Raw genomic sequence first — 13,151 nt, 5'->3', positions numbered from 1 at the left:
AAAATATCTTATATTCTCCACATTTCCTCATCAAGTCGATTACAAAAATTAAAAGGTTTCTTCTTAACTCCCTCTTTTAAGATAATAACAGGTTTACTATAGCCTAAACTCTACATGGCATCTCACAAACTCATTCATTCACCCTTAAAGAAAGCCTTTAGATAGCAGAGTTGGCTAAGGTCTTCCTTCTCTAGGGTGTGTGGGAACTGTTTTATGGTTGTTTGCTTGTTGATGTTGTTCTATTTATTTCCCTATATTACATTAATTCATTTTCATTTGGTAGCTCATTGCTTTATTCCTTAGCTGTTTTTCTCTCATAAGCTAGGCTTGTACTCAGTTCTGTCTTATAAATTCTTACCTTACTAATTGGGAAAGAAAATATTCACAGTCTTCCCCCTCTCATTTTTTCTTTTCTGGTTTTTGGGACACCTGTAATGTCTTCTGGCTAATCCTACTTTAATAACAACAATTACATGGCTTTATGTTATGACGAAGAAATACCGTTTCAAGTTAACTGCATAACAATAAAATTTTGTACCTATCTATCTAAAATGACTACCAATCTATATCAATAATGGATGGCTATTAAATACTGTTTAAAAATTATACTGATCATCCCAAATTTGTCAACATTTGTATGGTTGTACATTATAACGAAGAAATAATATTTCAAGTTATATGTTTAATTTCAAGTTGTATGTTTAACAACAAATTCTTTAATACATCTAGCTATTAAATGACAATCGATCTATACTAGTATTGAGCTAACAGCTAGCTAAAAAATGAGGTATAACAATTATATCGATCATCTCAAATTTGTTAGCATTATATCGATCATCTCAAATTTGTTAGCATTTGCATGGCTCTACGTTATCATGAAAAAACAATATTTCAAGTTAATTGTGTAATGAAAAATTCTTTTATACATGTAGCTAATTAAAATGACGACTAATATATACCGATTATTAGCCGATGGCTAATAAAAGCTGTTAAAAAATTATATCATCAGAATGAGTAATGATACTTACACCGATGAGTTATGCATAAGTGCTAGGCCTGTTACATTTGATTTGTCAATACATATTAAATATAAAAAAGTGGGACCTCTACTTTCTTATTTAATGTATTAATGACCAATAAAATTTAGTAGGTCTAACAATTCTGCCTAATCCATCGGTATAAGTATCATTACTCCATCCCAATATTTTCACGTGCCTAACTAGAATAATAAAGAGTTTCGGAGGAATAATTCTTTTTTTTTTTTTTTTAGTTTAAAGGTAAGCTTGTATATAGAAATAAAGTTTAGAATGTACATGGAGTGCTACAATGAGCACCAAAACAAATACAATGAGTGCCACACTAGGCAACAAAACAAATACAACTGGCCATAACCTACATGCCTACACAACATTTAGACATATAAACAACCACTTAGGAACTAAGCTTAGAAGTGACAAGGTTGAATGCTAGAATTTACAACCGCACAAATAAGTCAGCACCAACAACATCCACTGAGAGTAATAACAACCACTAAGCACCAGATATTAGGACATCAACCAAGAGTGTCCACCAGTGATAGTACTTCCTTTGTAGTAGAGGTTTTGCAGCTCACTGTGAGACACTATTTGACTGAGGTCTGAGCTATGTCTTAAAGTGACAGAAGCAAGTCTAACTCGCACACATGATTTTATTTATGAAGTTAAAGTCTGTGGAGAACAAGATTTATTTCTAAAGGCCCTAGAATTCCTCTCCATCTAAAGGAAGTAAACTGCAGCAGAGAGAAGAAGCTTGTGAACAAGGAAATTCTTTGATATCCAATGAGTAGAGCACCAGGCAATCAGGTCAGTCCATGATTGAGGCTAGAATGTAAATCTTGTAACCTCTTGGATAAACTTCCAAATGTGAGAACTGTAAGTACAGCTAAAGAAAAGATGGTCGAAAGACTCATAATCTGACTTATACAGGAAACAAGCATTAGTGTTGTGCTTGTTCAACATAGGTTTAGAGTCCAAAGTGTAACACCTGTTTCTAACTGCTAACCAAGTTATGATACCATGTTTAGGGATATGATGCTTGAACCAGAGAAGGTGGCACCAAGGGAAGATTATTGAAGGGGGGTGGGGGTGGGTGAAGTAATCCATGGTATGTGCTAGGGAGAATTTGAGTGTAGGACTTGGTAACCATTCAGCTATATCAGGTGAATTAGAGGGTGAAGGAATAATTCTTTCTCCAACGAGAATTTTATTGGATTTTTTCTCATAAATTATTTTATTAACAATTGAAGGGAAACCCTAGCTAGCTTTCGCTTTCTTTAATGCGGTCAATTACAATTTTAATACCAACAATTTTTTTTGTTGTTGTATGCACAAATAAAAATCACTACAAAGTTATGCGTAATACAACAAATTATTTTCTCTCTAATTAAAAGGATAATATAATCTAAAGGAATTTTTCTTTTTCATGATTCCAACCCTAATTTGTTCAATAACTGATGTGATGCAATCTTATACCAACGCATCAGCTTTAGTTATTAATTAAAACTAGAAAAGAAAATGTAATGGAAACCTTGTTAATCGAATTAAGTTTAATATTTTATTTTTTAATTTTATAATTAATGAATATGTGTATATTTGTAATTGGACCACATCCATACACTAGAGACTAATCATTCACTGATGAATATGTAATTATTGTCCATAAATTATTATGGTATTAATTTTTTTTTTTTTTTCAATACTCTCTCTCTCTCTGGTATAGGTTTAGTTGTGGTTTGCACACTATTTTTCCATCTTTGAAAGAAAGAAATAAGAAAGAGTAATAAGTGAAAAATTACGTTGTGCTTTATTGGTAATAATTCGCCTATTTTAACTTTTGCAATTAATGGAGTAAAATCCCAAAACCATGTGCTATTTACCCCCACAGGGAATTAAACTTAAATTAAAGAGCAACTGTGGTATACTAAAAGGGCACGTGTGTCGCACATATTTGATAACTATATGAAATTATAAAAGGCGAAAGAATAGCTCTCACTGTAAACCACCACGGCCTCCTAATCCAAAGAAAGTCACATTTTCTACTCCCTTTCATCAGCCTGGTACCTCTCGTTTCATTGATGATCACAACAATATTCTCGCTGATATTGACCCAAACAATAAACAAGCTATGATCGAAGAAATCTTTAGGCTGAGAGTTGAACTTGCTGAGTACAAAAGCAATTTCAAATACTCATATCTTCTTGAAGAGGTTGAGTGGCTCAGAGAGATTATTGGGAATGGCCTCAAATGTCAAGCTGATTTGAGAGCCAGAAACAGCAAGCTCAGTGACTTTATCATTGCTTTAAACCATGACCTCTTGTTGATCCGGAAGAGGACACTGAAGAAGGTGAATGTAGCCCAAGGCAGGAGACTCATCCACAACTGTTAGCTGAAGATGGCCATTGCAGCCCACGGCAGGTATCTCATCCACATCCACCACTCCACCCTATTATAGCTAATGAGGAAGATCAATGCTGCCAAGTGCTATAGTGTGATACCCCCGGATTCCCGGATGCGGGTTGGCCAGGCCCACGCCCGATAACCCGAGGATATCAAATCAATTAGCAATAATCGAACACATAATACAAATAAGAAAAACAAGAATAAATAAATTGCTGAAAAGAAACTAGAATCATAATCCAAAAACCCCAGAATAAAATTTAATTAACAAAGAATGATTCTGATACATCCTACTTCTCTATTTCTATTACAATTCGGGAATCCATCTAGTGGATCCCTAAAATATCTCACTGAACTCAAAAGATTGGAAACGAATCCCAAGTCTAAAATATGAAATAAAACCCTGGTCATCGGTGGAGTGAATAACTGTATCTGCTCAGCACGATCCAGCTCTAAATCTAGAACTAATGAACACCTGTAAAAATAAGAGTGGGTCAGGCCCACATACAAATTCTTCTCTAACTACAATCCAAACAGTGACTCGATACGCAGATACACCCTAGATGTCTCAACAATAGCTATCTAGTTCATACATATAGTTATATCCACACTAAGGGACATTCACTGGACTACAGTAGGGGTCTCAACCTGAATAGAAGGCAACATGCGAAAACGCACCCAAAGGTGGGCATGAGTACCTAGACCTAACAGGGTACACCTCAACCTACTATAACCAGCTACGTATCCACTGCATATACGCACCCTAACCAACGAGTCTGAGACTCAAGCTCATCTCGTGGTACCATAAACATATATTTAAAATCCATTCATATCCATCCATAGGAAATCCCATAAGTCGTTCAGCTTATTCAGCTGCACAGACTTAAATATAAGGAGAATTATGTTTTTATAATTCGAACCCTTAATCCAAAATAGGTAGGACTGAGTTATTTTGAATCAGTCTGTCCCTAGTATGTCACCGTCCCATACCGATGCATACAATCCACAAAATCCATATAATTGATTGAACAGGTAGAATTGTTCACCAATTAAAATCCATAAGGTAGGAATGAGCGTTTTGAGCTAAACCATACCTAGTATGTCACCGTCCCATACCGGTGCATACGATCCTCCATATCCATGTAAATTACAACATATAAATAATAAGCAAGTAATTTACAGTCCAAAACCAATTATCCATATCATTGCAGAATAGTTTATACAATGCCACAACAATTACAGTTCAAAACCATAATCCAATTAACTGTAGAATAATATATAAGATTCCACAATTAACATCCAACCCATGTAAATTACAACACATAATTAACAGTTTAGCAATTTACAATCCAGAACCGTCCCAAATACTTGCAGGAGACTATTTATAGTTTCAGCAATTTAAATCAAAGAGTTAAACCATGTATTTGCAGGAAACGGTTTAAAAGTTTAACAACTAGCATCCAAAGCATGCGTAGATCACATCTAATATATATATGACTCTATCATGCATTACAAATAAGTTTTATAATCATAGTACAGTCCAATTGATTGCTAAACTAATCTAGGCATTTTAGTTCCTTCCGTCCGATAACAACGTACTAAGTTGTACACTCGTATTCTGTTTCATCTTTTAGCACAGAGCCATACACTATGCCACAAGTCCAATTGGTTATTAAAAATACTTCAACATGCATATAAAATAAGTTTAAATAACTTACTAAATCTCATAACAATTGCTGAAATTTAATTAAGCAATTTATTTCTCTTCCATCCGTTAACAGCATAGAAAATTCCTTAATTTTATACTGTTTGTCCCATTGACTTAGAGGTCAACTTTAATCAACTTAAGGTCTTAATTACACCCAAAATAAATTTCTTAATACCTCTGTGTAGACCCAGACCCATCCAAACAGTTTCCATGCTCCAACAGTTGCAAACAGATCGTAAAAAAAAAAATTCAGAAAATCCCTATTTGAAAGAGCCTGCTCTAAATTCCAAGAGCAGGCTCTTTTTTAAGCCTGGAGCCGACTTTAAGAATGTAGAGCCGGCTCAATGAGTATGGGAGCCGGCTCCCACATCCATGGAGCCGGCTCTCACCTCCTTTGAGAGGCCCTGTCCCCGTTCTGCTCCGTTCTGACTTTCTGCTTCTTCTCCGGCATTTTTCTGCCATTCAGTTGGTTTAAAAAAACTTATCCTAAGGTCTTATTAATACCAAAATAGACTCCCAATGGTTTTAGAACAATAATTTGAAATCAATTACAGAGATTAAACAAAGCCATTAAACCAATATGTTTGCAGAACAACCCTGAAACTAATTTAAGAAATTTCAGTTCTCTTCCAAACCCTATGTTCCTCTTCACCACTGAACCTAAGGATCCTATATAAATCCCTATGACATCCCCATGGTTCATTTGCAGTAGATGAAATAAATTACAAAGTCTAAAGTTACAACAGAGCAACATGCTTAAAGAACTGAAAATTAAAACGAGACATGTAGAAATTGTAACAGTTTTGATTTCAACACAACCAGATCATTAATATAACATATATTCAACATGTAAATTCCAGTTACTGATTGATTAAACCCTAGAGATTATCTAGGTGCACAGAACACGAGCCAAAGGGAAGGAGAAAGTAGAAGAACTTGCCTTTCGGTTTCGGTTTGAAACCTTTCAACGTCGTCTTCTTCCTAAACTTTCCGGCGATCATGACCGCCGTCAAGGATTCCTCTGCTCCGATTCTAACCCTCAAACAGCTCTCAAGCTTCCTCCTTAGTTCAGCTTATAATCCTTGGCTCAAACCTTACCTTCCTCTTCTTTAGTTTTTTTCCTTAAACTCTCTGTTTCACTCTCTGTATTTTCACTATTCGTAAATAAGGTTTGTGCTTACAACCCTAAGCAGACCCTTATTGTTTTATTTATAGGCTTAGGAAAAGATATTAACCCTAATTCTACTTTAATCGTAGAGACAGAAATCAACAATTCCTTACATCTCTAAGGCGGCTTAATTAAACAAGGCGGCTTTAATCAAACGTGATGGTAAAGAGACAAAACCCTAATACTTTAACCTATTTAATTAAATAAAATAAAAAACCAATTATTCAATCAATTAAAACCCCAATTAAATTACATAAAATAATTAACCAACAAAACAATTCAAAAACAACCCAAATGACAATTAAATCAATTAAAGACTAAACAATTAAATAAAATAAAGAACGAACAAATAATTTAATCAATTAAACCTAAACACATATCCACATAAACACATAAACACTTAAAATAAATAGTAAAATCCCAATTATATCCTTTTTAATTTGAGGGGTATTACATATAGGCTCCATGGCAATGCTCCAACTCCGACAACCACACTACCAGCCATCACATCAGTCAACGGTCTGAGGAACCAAGTTCAAATTTGAATTCAAATTCAAAGTTAGTCTAACCCACTCTAGGTACAATCTTACCTCACCTTCCACCCACACACAGTGTGCTTTTTCCTACTTCGGTAAACCAAGACAAGACTGCACCTCCACCTACTGAGCCCCTACCACACTCTACCACTGACCAACTCCACATACCATGTGCTACCACTACAGCTTTACCATATGCTACCACTAGTCACACTCATCCATCTTGGGTTGACATTGTTAGGTTACCTTTAACCTATATGGAACATACAAACCTAGTGGACAATATCATGAAACCACCACCAGAGGTAGAAGATGCTGGTCTAGATTATTTGAAATGTAGCCTCCTAGGCTATTTTGTGCACAAACCACTGCCTTTTGGTTTGGTTAAATCTATCTCCTCTGACCTTTGGTCTGATAAAGGTCTTTTACGAGTCATAAGTGCAGAGAACGGTATCTTTGAATTTCATTTCTTAACCAAAGTCTAATGCAATGACATTCTCTTAGGAGAACCATGGTTCTTTGCAAATATGCACTTATTCCTCTACCATTGGGAGCCATGTTTCAAGAGGAAGGCACACTCCTCAATTCCCATCTGGCTCAAGATGTTTGGCCTCCCCCTCCACCTTTGGACATGACTTGGCTTAAGCTACACCACAAGTAGCATTGGCCAACCATTATTTGCTGATCATTACACTGTGAAGAAACACAGAACCAAATTTGCCAAGGTTTGTGTTGAGGTTAAAACTACCTTTGACTTCCCCAATGTTCTTAAGCTCCACCACAAATCAGGTAAAGTGGTTAATGTCATAGTTGAATATATCAACTGTCATGCAATCTATGGTGTTTGCAATTGCTTCAGACATTCAAGCAAAACCTGCTACTTTAGAACCCTCAGAAGCAAAGTTGTAGCCCCATCTTCTGAATGGCAGACCATCCCCCATAGTGACCCAATCAACCACTCCCCTTGTGTTGCTGAACTGAATTCAGCTTCTCAACTTTCCCCCAGCATTCAAGAAGACCAGGAAGAAATAGTTCCTGACTCTCAACTCATCACAGTGCTCCATCAAGGCCAAAATATCATTACTCACTACTTCCAACCTAATGATAGACTCATTACTGACCTCAGCCCCTACAAACCTATCCACATCCCAAGGAACACATCAGTTACAAGTGCTGACCTAAGTCCCTCCAAGATGAACTGCCTCATCTCACCTCATGTTGAGGATGATTGTTCCAGTCTTTCAGATACTAACTCTACAGTTAGTCTTCCTATTTTGAGCAAAGGCAAAGCTACTAAAGATTGTAGAAGCAAGAAGAAGGCAACAAATAAAAGGCCCTCAGGACCTCAGAAGGGGAAAATTATCCGAGGTAGAAGCTTCATCAATACCATTAAATGGTATCAATAGCCATTTGGAATATAAGGGGTCTTAACTTCCCCTTAAAACAAGCTGAAGTAAAGCAACTTCTCAGAGAACATAAGAGAGAAATTGCTTCTATCATTGAGACCAAAATCAAAGCCTGTAATGTTGACATGGTTCATAAAGTCATTGCCAAAAATTGGAAACTTGCTCACAATTACCATTACTCAGACTTGGGAAGAATTTGGGTACTCTGGAATCCTCTCGCAATTGACCTCCAAGCCCTCCAGAGTACTAGACAAGCTATGCATTGCCTAGTCACACTTCTAAGCTGCAAAACATCCTTTCATATTTCTTTCATTTATGCTGCAAATGATTACATTGAGAGAGAGACTCTCTGGGCTGATATTCAATCACACTTATCTACCATCTCAACACCTTGGATCCTTGGAGAAGACTTCAACATCATCAAATCAGTTGGAGAGAACCATAGAGGCACTGTGAAAACTACTAAAGCTATGCTGGATTTTCATAATTGCCTTCACAATTCCAACCTTGAGGACCTCAACTACTCAGGTATTTTTCATTCTTGGTCCAACAAAAGTCCAGGTATCTCCAACATCTCAAAAAAAACTGGATAGAGTTCTTATTAATGAACATTGGAACCATTCTTTCCCACTATCCCACTGTCAATTTCTTCCACCTGGAATTTCTAACCACAGCCCAATGATTATTAGCCTTGGTAATCCTAGACCAGATAGGAAAGTTCCATTCAGGTTCTTTAACTACTGGAGTAAGAATTACTCCTTCTTACCACTGGTTGAATTTATTTGGAGATCTCATGTTGAAGGCTACCCCATGTTTCAAGTCATAACCAAACTTAAGAAGCTCAAGCAACCCCTCAAGAAGGAATTTTTAAAGAACTTCAATGTAATCAAAGGTGAGGTTCAGGCTGCAAAGTACTCCCTCTCTGCATGTCAGCTAGCACTTGATGCTAATCCTGATGATCACTCTCTTAGAGCACAAGAAAAGGCTCTTATTTCCATATATACCAGCCTTAGATCTTCAGAATAACTTACCTATAAATAGAAATCAAGGGTGGTGTGGCTCAAGGAGGGGGACTCAAACACTTCATTTTTCTATTACTCTATTGCCTCCAGATTTAACAGAAACAAAATTTCTGCTATTACTACTGTCAATGATGAAGTCCTTGATGATGGTAAAGCTATCAAGCAGGAAGCTGTCTCATATTTCCAAAATACTCTAGGAATGAACCTCCATTCTTATCCTGGATCAGCATCACTTGAACCTTTCATCCAATCAACAGTTCCCTCACAATTCTTTACAATGTTGTATGCCATTCTTACTGAAGCAGAGATCAAAAAGTGTATATTCTCACTAAATAGTGACAAAGCACCAGGACCTGATAGATACAATGCATTCTTTTTCAAGAATACTTGGTCCATAATTGGGCATGATGTTACAATAGCAATTAAGGAATTTTTCCTTACTGGGAGGCTGCTCAAGGAGGTTAACTCAACTTACATTTCTTTGGTGCCTAAATTATCTAATCTTACCTCACTCAATGACTTTAAGCCAATCTATTGTTGCTCAACTATCTACAAATGCATCTCTAAATTGCTAGCCAATAAACTTAAGCACACACTTCCTCATATCATTGGGCCATCGTAATCTGCTTTTGTTCAAGGAAGAGTGATTGATGACAGCATTCTGCTTGCTCATGAGCCCCTCAGTGGTTATCATAGGCAGGGTCACTCACCAAGGTGTACACTTAAAGTGGACTTGCAGAAGGCATTTGATTCTGTGTCTTAGGAATTCTTGTTTAACTCTCTCAAGCTCTTTAGCCTTCCTACTCAATTCATTGCCCAGATCTAAGCATGTGTCACTTCTCCTTTATTCACCATTTCTATAAATGGTGAATTTAATGGTCATTTCAGGAGTATCAAAGGCCTGAGATAAGGAGATCCCTTGTCACCTTTCTTGTTTGTTATTGTTATGCAAGTGTTCTCCTCAATTGTCAACAAATTCACCTTGGAGAAGCCATTTAAGCACCACTGGAGATGTAAAGCTATGTCCCTTACCCATTTAATTTTTGCTGATGATCTTATGCTTTTCTCCCATGGCAGCATTGGTTCTATCCAACACTACAAGAAATTCAGGTTTTAGGGACAGTCGAAACTGTCCCTAAAAGTACCAAATCCGTCCCTAAAAGTCAGTTTGGACCGTCACTAAAAGTTGCGTGCCAAAAGAGCTTTAGGGACGGTCAACTTTGACCGTCCCTAATACTTTTGACCTTTAGGGACAGTCCAACCTGTCCCAAATAACACCGTCCCTAAAACTTTTTAGGGACGGCCAAGACTGTCACTAATAAGGTACGAATTAGGGACAGTTTAAATGACTGTCCCCAAAAACTAGAGTATTAGGGACAGACAGACCGTCCCTAATACATAATTTTTCAATTATAATTATTGTATTAGGGACGGACAGACCGTCCCTAATAGATTATTTTAATTATATATTTTAATATATTATTGTATTAGGGACGGTCAGACCGTCCCTAATACATTATTTTTAATTATATATTTTAATATATATTGTATTAGGGACGGTCAGGACCGTCCCTAATACATTATTTTTAATTATATATTTTCATATATTATATTAGGGACGGTCAGACCGTCCCTAATAGATTCATTTAATTATATATTTTAATATATTATTGTATTAGGGATGGTCAGGACCGTCCCTAATACGTTATTTTAATTATATATTTTAATATATTAATGTATTAGGGACGGTCAGACCGTCCCTAATACATTAATTTAATTATATATTTTAATATATTATTGTATTAGGGACAGTCAGGACCGTCCCTAATACATTATTTGAATTATATATTTTAATATATTATTGTATTAGGGACGGTCAGGACCGTCCCTAATACATTATTTTTAATTATATATTTTCATATATTGTATTAGGGACGGTCAGACCGTCCCTAATACATTAATTTAATTATATATTTTAATATATTATTATATTAGGGACGGTCAGGACCGTCCCTAATACATTATTTTTAATTATAATTATTATATTAAACCGTCTATATATATATATATATTGTATGCTTAATTTGTGAATTTAACCATTCCGGATACATACATACAAAACATATACAAAATAGATCCACAATAACATTCAAAAAAATATTACTATCCATAGAATAAAATCAATCCACAATATATATATTCAAGATCCATAAAATATAAAATCTCTAGTTTTCTAAACAAAAACTAAAACCATATGGTAGCACAAAAAATTGTTCCATCCTCTTCAAGATCCATTATTCATTCTGTTGGTGGTTGTGGTGGTGCTTGCTGGTGAGACCATGTTGGTGGCGGCAGCTGATATTGCCATCTTGTTGTTGGTGGCGGCTGCTGAAAATACGAGTCTGCTGGAGGTGGCGGTGGTTGTTGATGCCAATTTGGTGCGGTTTGCTGCTGTTGGGAATCTGATGGAGACTGTTGTTGGTGGAACCATGGTGGCGACTACTGCTGCTGTTGGAATTGGAGGAACCATGGTGGCGGCTGCTGCTGCTGCTGCTGATATTGGAGGAACCATGGTGGCGGCTGTTGTTGGTACTGCTCAAGCATCTTCTCAAGTTTTTCTATTTTTTCCGCCATTTGTACACTTCTTTCTTCAGCAATTTCGGCCCTTTTCCTAGAAGCCTCATCATATGATGAAGAGGCACGCTGACGCTTTGGAGCCACGAAACCATGTCCGAATCCACGGTAATATCCCTTCCTTATGCCTAGTTGGTTTTGTATTATCTCAACATTATTTATGGATGGACTCGTACCATCAGAGTTTTGAGAATTTTGTGCAGCCTTTTCTTTCATTGCATCCTGCAAAATATTTAAGTTCGCTATCAAATTAAAAAAATATGGCATAGGAATAAATCAAGTAATAACAGAAAATGTAATCACACATGCACCAGCACATAAAAATAGAGAGATTAAAGTGATTCGGTTTATAACATGCGCGCATACAGTAAACAATGGCATTTCTTGTATGACATGCTGTTTCTCAACAAATAGAAAAAAAATTTGTACATTTAAATAAATTTAAGGCTCACTACTGTCGAAATTATTGTTAGAAACTTTGTGGGTAGTTGGTGCACCAGAAAAATATTAGCAAACAAACTACGGGTTTGACAGAGCTAATTTTTTCACAAAAACTCTCCATTATCATTATAATGTGGTCTGATACGAGTTTAACACACAAAAAGTATCCATCACTGCAAAATGGCTGATCAAATCATTAAGGTTCTGGTATTTTAATAGATTAGAATGGAGCCAAAACGCAAGGCACTTTCTGTAACTTGCAACTCTAAGGCACTTTCTCAAACATGGTAAATGGCTGCCCATGTTGTCCCCGTTGCAAGTTGTGCGATTCCATCACCCACATAGCCAAATTTGATATGAAAAAGGAATGATGCATTTTGACATTTAGTAGAAACCAACTATCTCTCCAAAATCCTAATGGTGGGCTCTGGGGCCACAGTGAAGTTCCAATTTTGTTTTTCCAGTCTTTTTGTGCTCTGGAGTTGTTTGGTAAAATAAAAGAATAAGCGTAATGTTTTATATTAGCATAACCAAAAAAAAAAAAAAAAAGAAGGTATTTGAATGAGTGCATTTGGGAGTCCATGTATTGACCTTATAAATCTGAAAAAGATGAACATCAACCTATATATATTTTTCTAATAAGCTAAAAAAAGCTTTTAGCTCGTCATATGAATATATATATAAAAGCTAAAAAAAGCTTTTAGCTCGTCATATATATATATATATATATAAATACGTTAATTGAATAATAAACTTAGAATCTCCTATCACTATTAATGATAATAAAGTCAATCGACCAAAC

The sequence above is a fragment of the Cornus florida genome, unplaced genomic scaffold (genome assembly GCF_030987335.1).
Source record: "Cornus florida cultivar Cherokee Brave unplaced genomic scaffold, ASM3098733v1 CherokeeBrave_3.0.0_Hap2_Chr05, whole genome shotgun sequence".
Classification (NCBI taxonomy): domain Eukaryota; kingdom Viridiplantae; phylum Streptophyta; class Magnoliopsida; order Cornales; family Cornaceae; genus Cornus; species Cornus florida.
Note: the sequence above shows the minus strand (reverse complement) of the source record.